The sequence below is a fragment of the Miniopterus natalensis genome, chromosome 1 (assembly GCF_054644295.1).
Source record: "Miniopterus natalensis isolate mMinNat1 chromosome 1, mMinNat1.hap1, whole genome shotgun sequence".
Taxonomy (NCBI): domain Eukaryota; kingdom Metazoa; phylum Chordata; class Mammalia; order Chiroptera; family Miniopteridae; genus Miniopterus; species Miniopterus natalensis.
Window position 1 is genome coordinate 108,442,315 of NC_142081.1, and position 6,791 is coordinate 108,449,105.

Consider the following 6,791-nt stretch of genomic DNA (forward strand, 5'->3'; position numbering starts at 1 on the left):
TAAACAAGTGGTACTACATCAAATATTTTTGTGCAGCAAAGAAAAACATCAAGAAAATGAAAATGTGCCTGGCCAGCATGGTTCAATGGTTGAGCATCAACCTATGATCCAGGAGACTGAGGTTCAATTCCTGGTCAGGGTACATGCCTGGGTTGTGGGCTTGATCCCCAGTAAGGGGCATGCAGGAGGCAACAGATCAATGACTCATCATTGATGTTTCTATCTGTCTCCCTCTCCCTTCCTCTCTCTGAAATCAATAAAGACATTAAAAGAAAAAGAAAGAAAAGGAAATGAAAATGTAACCTACAAAATGGAAGAAAATATTTGCAATCCATATATCTGATAAAGGATTAATATTACAAAATATATGGAACTCATAAAACTTAAATAAAAACAAACAAAGCAACAATCCTATTAACAAAATTAAGCAGAGGAGCTGAATAACATTTTTCCAAAGAAGACATTCAAATAGCCAACAGTTATATGAAAAGATACTGAAATCATTAATCATCAGGAAAATGTAAATCAACTAGATACAACTTCACACCTGTTGGAATGGCTATTATCAAAAAGACAAGAAATAATTAGTGTTGGTAAGGATGTGGAGAAAAGGGAAACTTTGTGCACTGTTGGTGGGGATGTACAATAAAAAGAATTAAGCTATTCATACTTATTTAATAACTTTATATATTTTAAGAAAATATAATGGAAGGCTAATTATTCAGCATGATATCTATTTTAAACCACTCACATTGGTTTCATATAAACAGTGGTCTCTAAGGAAACTACTAAAACAATGTTTTCTGCTGAACTGTCTCCCTTTAAAATTTATATCTTAAACCCCTACTCTCCAGTACTTCCAAACAACTTTACTTGGAGATAAGTCTTTTAAAGAGTATTATAAGTTAAGTGAGAAAATTAGAGAGAACCTTAAATTTAATCTGACAAGTGTTCTTAAAAGAGGACTTTTGGATATCAACAAGGAAACCAGTGGCTGTGAAATGAATGTTTGTGCTATCCAAAATTGATACGATGAATTTAAGCCCAATGAGATGGTATATGCAGATGGGGCCTTTGAGATGTTATTAGGGTTAGATGAGATCAGGAGAATGGATTCCCGGCCCAATGGGATTAGTGTCCTTATAAGAAGAAATACGTGTTCCCTTCAGCAGTACATGTACTAAAATTGGAAAAATGCAGAGATGATTAGCATGGCCCTTGTGCAAGGATGACATAAAAATTCATGAAACATTAGGGAGGAGGAGATGGAGGAGCAGGAGCAGGCAGAAATGTACAAGAGAACATATTCTCTCTCTTCCCTGTCATGTGAGAACTTAGAGGAGGCAACTATTTGCAAGCCATGAAGAGAGCTCTCACCAGGAACCAAATCAGGTATCACCTTGGTCTTGAATTTTAAGTGACCAGAACTATGAGAAAATAAATTTCCCTTGTTTAAGACAGTCTGTGCTATTTTGTTATGACAGCCCTAGCAAACTAATGCAACCAATATTTGTTATAGTATTATTATCATAATATCTAATTCAAAAAAGAGACAGAGAATATTAATAATGCATGAAGGGAAATGGTACACAACAGGAAGTAAACAAGTGAAAAAATTATTTCAAATAAATGTATTGAGTTTGACTTCATCATCAAAGAAAGGACTAATTTTTCTAACAAGGAAAAGTAAAGTAGCAAATTAAAATAAACACATAAAAATGTGAGAGGTAAAACCTGATACTAGTTATTAACATGATCAAATTTTATGAAAAATTATTTTTACTTTAGAAAATCACTGCCCAACCCTGGACAGTGTGGCTCAGTTGGTCATCCTGTGCACTGGATGGTCATGAGTTCAATACCCAGTCAGGGCATATACCTAGGTTGTGCGTTCAATTCCCAGTTGGGGCATGTATGGGAGGCAACCAATTGATGTATCTCTCTCACATTGATGTTTCTCTTTCTCTCTCTTTCTCTCTCTCTCTCTCTTCTCTCTAAAAAAGAAAGAAAATCACTGCCTGTTTATTTGTGGAAAATAATTTCACCTAATACTTAAAAAATTTAACGAAATAGGTGTTATTTTAAACTAATCATAGAAAGTATAAAAGTATCCTGTTTCATATCTATGCATTTTGATAAAAGAAAAACAGTCACAGACCAGTGATATAAATGCTATATTCTCATTTTGTAAAATATTATTTAAACTAGAATAGGGAGAAAACCTAAGTTCTATCCTCATTAACAAGAAACTATATAGTGTTAGTATCAATTAAAAAGAAGAAACCATTGCATAAAAAATATAGTTTAAAGAGAAAAATATAGGTAGTTATAAGTATAAAATTTTGAAACAAGTTATAAACAGTGTTACATATAGAACATAAGGATTAGGTACATGGAGTATATAAATTTCTTATATATTTATTGATATATTTTAAATTTATATTAGATTTTTCTTCTTTTTATATGTAATTAAGAGTTTGTAATTTTATATTAATAAAACAGTGTGCAAACATACCTTAAATTAGTCACATATTGAATTGTCTGTGTAAAATAGATTTAAATTTTCTACAGAAATATGAGCAAGAGAGAATTTTAGCAATCATATTCTCTGGGAGACCTACTTGAATAATAAGATGATTAATAAACACTTGTTAATGTATGGAATAAACACTGAATAAAATTGTATGTTAAATTAATTTCTTTTTAAATCTAAACATTGGGTGTTGTGTATATGATCCACTAAAACAAATTGGATATAACAGCACCTTTTGTCTTTCAAATGTTTTACATATTTAAATATTTATAGACAGCAATATCCATCTTTAAAAAAACAAAAATTATGGACTCACAATATCCCTAAGGAATAAATAATAAATAATAAATAAAGGTGACTATTTAGTATCTTTCAATGTAAAAGGATTGAAAGGGGCTTTATATTCAAGATGCCAGAACAAATTGTAAACAATTACATTTACTTCTATATTATGAGAATTCATAATTTACAAATTGAACAGGCTGGAGTGGTCAAAGTGAATTCTATTTGATGTGTTTTTTCATGTTCACTCTAACCAGTACTATATATGAAATGTGAATAAAATTACTAATCAATTATAGTAAAGATAAAAATATTCTTTTGAGGAGGATTCAAGATGGCAAGGTGGTAGTGGGATATTGCTCACAATGCCTGCCAAAACCAAAGTGGATTTTATAGTTAAATTGGGGAACAATCATCTTGAAATCTAACTGGAGACTATCTGAAAAGGAGATTTCTAAAGAAAGACTATACAAGCCACATCGAGATTAGTAGGAAGGATGGTGTGATGAAAGGGGCAGGCTTTGTCCCAGGGGTGGCACGCTGAGGCTGCAGAAGGATATCTTGGCTGCAGGAAGTTCCCCCTGATAGGAAAGAAGCCTAGCTCCCAGACTGGGCTCCACAGCCCAGAATGCATGGAGCTGGGAACAGGTGCCCAGGTAGCATCCAGCTGTGAAAGGCAGTGGGATTAATGTTTGCCAATGAAAGGTGGAACCGCTAGGGTCAAAGCCATATGTTTGAATGGCCAACAGACAAAACTTTTTTTAGCAGACACTCACCGAGGGTGCAGGCAGAGGGAGAGCGGAGAAGACTGGAGTCACCTGAGCAGAGTTTAGGGTGCTGGTATTTGGGAGTGGCATAGGGGAGTAGCCGTGAGGAGCCCGATGCTAGATCATCGTCCTAAAGCCCAGGAGCCATTTTTCTTGGGAGGAACAATCAATCCACTCCAAGGGACAACAGCTTGGGGAAAAGCAATTACCCCCACCCTCCTGCATGCCCCTTGCCCAGCCCTCTGGAATCCTACTTGCCCCACCTTCATTTTAAGCCTGCTGAGGAGACAGCAACATAGGCTGGGGCTCAGGAGGTTGGGCAGCCTCATTGGTTGTTAGTGACTTTGCTTCTGGATGGGGCCATTCTCTCCACTTTCTACAGAACCTCACAGGAGAGCCAATACAAGCAGCCTCCCAAGCCCCTGGCAGAACCAAACTACGGGCTTCATAGGTTCTACCCCCCTGACTACTAGGGACTCCACCCTGCTGAGGTCAAGAAAAAATTTGGGCAGACTCAGACTATGGCTGGGGAGGGGGGAAACACACCCACTATCTTTCCTGAAGTCTGACCTGCATCTGCCTCTCATGGGAAACCATCAGTAACTCTATCATCATGATTCTGACAAAGGCTCTTTAAGAGACACTTTTCAGTGTGTAAGCCTGCGAGCTGGCCAAGATGGGGATGCAGGTGGAGACAGATCCCAGGGAACCTTGGGACATTTGATGACCCACCTCTGGGCCCTGTGCTGGTAAAAACAAGCCCTGAAGTGCAGCTTGGTTTTCCTGGGACACAGCCAAGACTAACAGAGGCAGCCATATACTCTGAATGGCTTATCGCTATGGACCAGTAGCCTGGAGGCCAGTAACCTACAAATCAATTGGCCATCTTCAAACAGCATTGGAGCAGTATTCAACAAGCTTCACATTTTTATTTCTTTAATTTAATTTTATTTCATTTCTATTTTTTTTGCTGTTGTTTTTTTCTTTTCTTATTTTCTCCTTAATATTTCATATTTCTCTCTTTCCTTTTCAAATTCTATTTTATTTCGTTTTTCTATTCTTATATAATTTTCCTCATTTTATTTTTCTAATCTTTTATTTTTCTCTGTCATTTTCTTATATTTTTCTTCTTTTTCTTCTTTCATATATTATCTCCACTTATTCTATTTCCCTTTTGGCATATATTATTTTTTCTTTTCTTACTCAATGTGGTGATGTTGGTGGTGGTGTTTTTATTTGTATTGCTGTTGTCTCATTTTCATTTTGCTTTCTTTTGTCTTGTTTTGTTCAGTCAGCACCTGTAAAACAACTTCATGACATGGTTGAAGTTGATCCTCAACTGAGCCAGCCTGAAGGTTGATGCCACACATGAATGGGCCAACAGCAATCAAGTCTCAATTACAACAGGAAGACCAACATCGTTTGTAAAAGGGACATTCCTAGAGCATCCAGCTCATGAGATCAAGGAGCCTGTGACACTGGGCCCCACAAAACATTTACTACATAAGGCCATCCCACGAAGACTGGGAGGCATAGCAGATCTACCTAATACATAGAAACAAGCACAAAGAGAGAGCTAAAATGAGGAGACAAAGAAAAAAAAAACCCAAATGAAAGACAAAAAAGAATCTCCAAAGAAAGAGCTAAGTGAAATGGAGGCATGCAATTAATAAGATATAGAGTTAAAAGAAATAGTTATAAAGATGCTTAAGGGACTTAGTGAGAATTACAAGAAATACAGTGGGGAATATAAGAGCATGAAAAATTAAATAGAAACCATGAACAAGAACTGGTTGGAAATGGAGAAAACCATTTATGACATCAGGAATACACTGGAAGGAATTAAAAGTAGATTGAATGAAGTGGAGGATTGAATCAATGACTTGGAAGACAAGGTAGAAAAAAAACCAACAACAACCAATTAGAGAAACAAAAAGAAAAAAGAATTAAAAACAGGAGGATAATTTAAGGGAAATTTGAGACAACATGAAAAGTATCAACATCCACATCACAGGGGTACCATAAGGAGAAGAAAGTGAGCAAGAAATAGACAACCTGTTAAAAGAAATAATGACAGAAAAGTTCCCTAATCTGGTGAAAGAAAAACACACAAGTTTGGGAAACACAGAGTCCAATCAAGATGAACCAAAATGGACCCACACCAAGACACAGCGTAATTTAAATGACAAACATTAAAAACAAAGAAAGGATCTTAAAGGCAGCAAGATAGAGTCTGTAAGTTACCCACAAAGGAGTTTCCATTATACTCTCAGCTGACTTCTCATCAGAAACACTTAAAGTCAGAATTGATTGGGCATGAAATATTCAAAGTAATGAGAAGCAACAACCTGAATCCAAGACTACTCTATCCAGCAAGGTTTCATTGAAAAATGAAGGCAATTAAGAGTTTCCAGATTTAAAAAGTGGGGGTTAAAGGAGTAAATTACCACCAAACCAGCATTGCAAGGATTGTTAAAGGGACTGCTTTAAAGAGAATAAATTTAGAGAGAGAGGAACACTGGTATAAAGACAAAAAATGGCAATAAATAATTACCTATCAATAATAACCTTAAATGTAAATAGATTAAATGTTCCAATCAAAAGAAATAGGTTGCTGAATGGATAAGAAAACATGACATTCATACACACACACACACACACACACACACACACATGCTGTATATAAGACCCACCTCAGAGTAAAATATGCATACAGAGTGAAGGTGAAAGGACGGAATAAAATATCCCATGCAAATGGAAACTAAAAACAATTGGGTAGCCATACTCATATCTGGCAAAATAGTCTTCAAAACACAGGCCATTCAAGAGACAAAGATCACTACATAATACTAAAAAGATCAATCCAATAAGAAACATAACCCTTCTAAATATATTTTCAACCAATATAGGACTACAAAAATATTTTTTTACAAAAACAATTCTTGATGAACTTTAAGGGAGAGATTGCCAGCAATAAAGTCACAGAGGAGACTTTAACATCCTACTGACATCACTGGATAGATCTTACAGACAAAAAATCAACAAGGAAACAGAAACCTTAAATGACATACAAGATCAGATGGATTTAATTGATATTGACAGAACATGTCATACCAAAGTTATAGAATATACATTCTCCTCAAGTGCACATAGAATATTATCAAAGATAGACCACATATAAGGGCACAAAATGAGTTTTAACAATTCAA

General features: G+C 35.6%; 1 pseudogene; it reads left to right on the plus strand.

Annotated features, from left to right (window-relative positions):
• The first annotated feature begins 1,156 nt into the window (after positions 1-1,156).
• On the plus strand, positions 1,157-1,254 carry LOC148094297 (U6 spliceosomal RNA; annotated as a pseudogene).
• Positions 1,255-6,791: the final 5,537 nt, after the last annotated feature.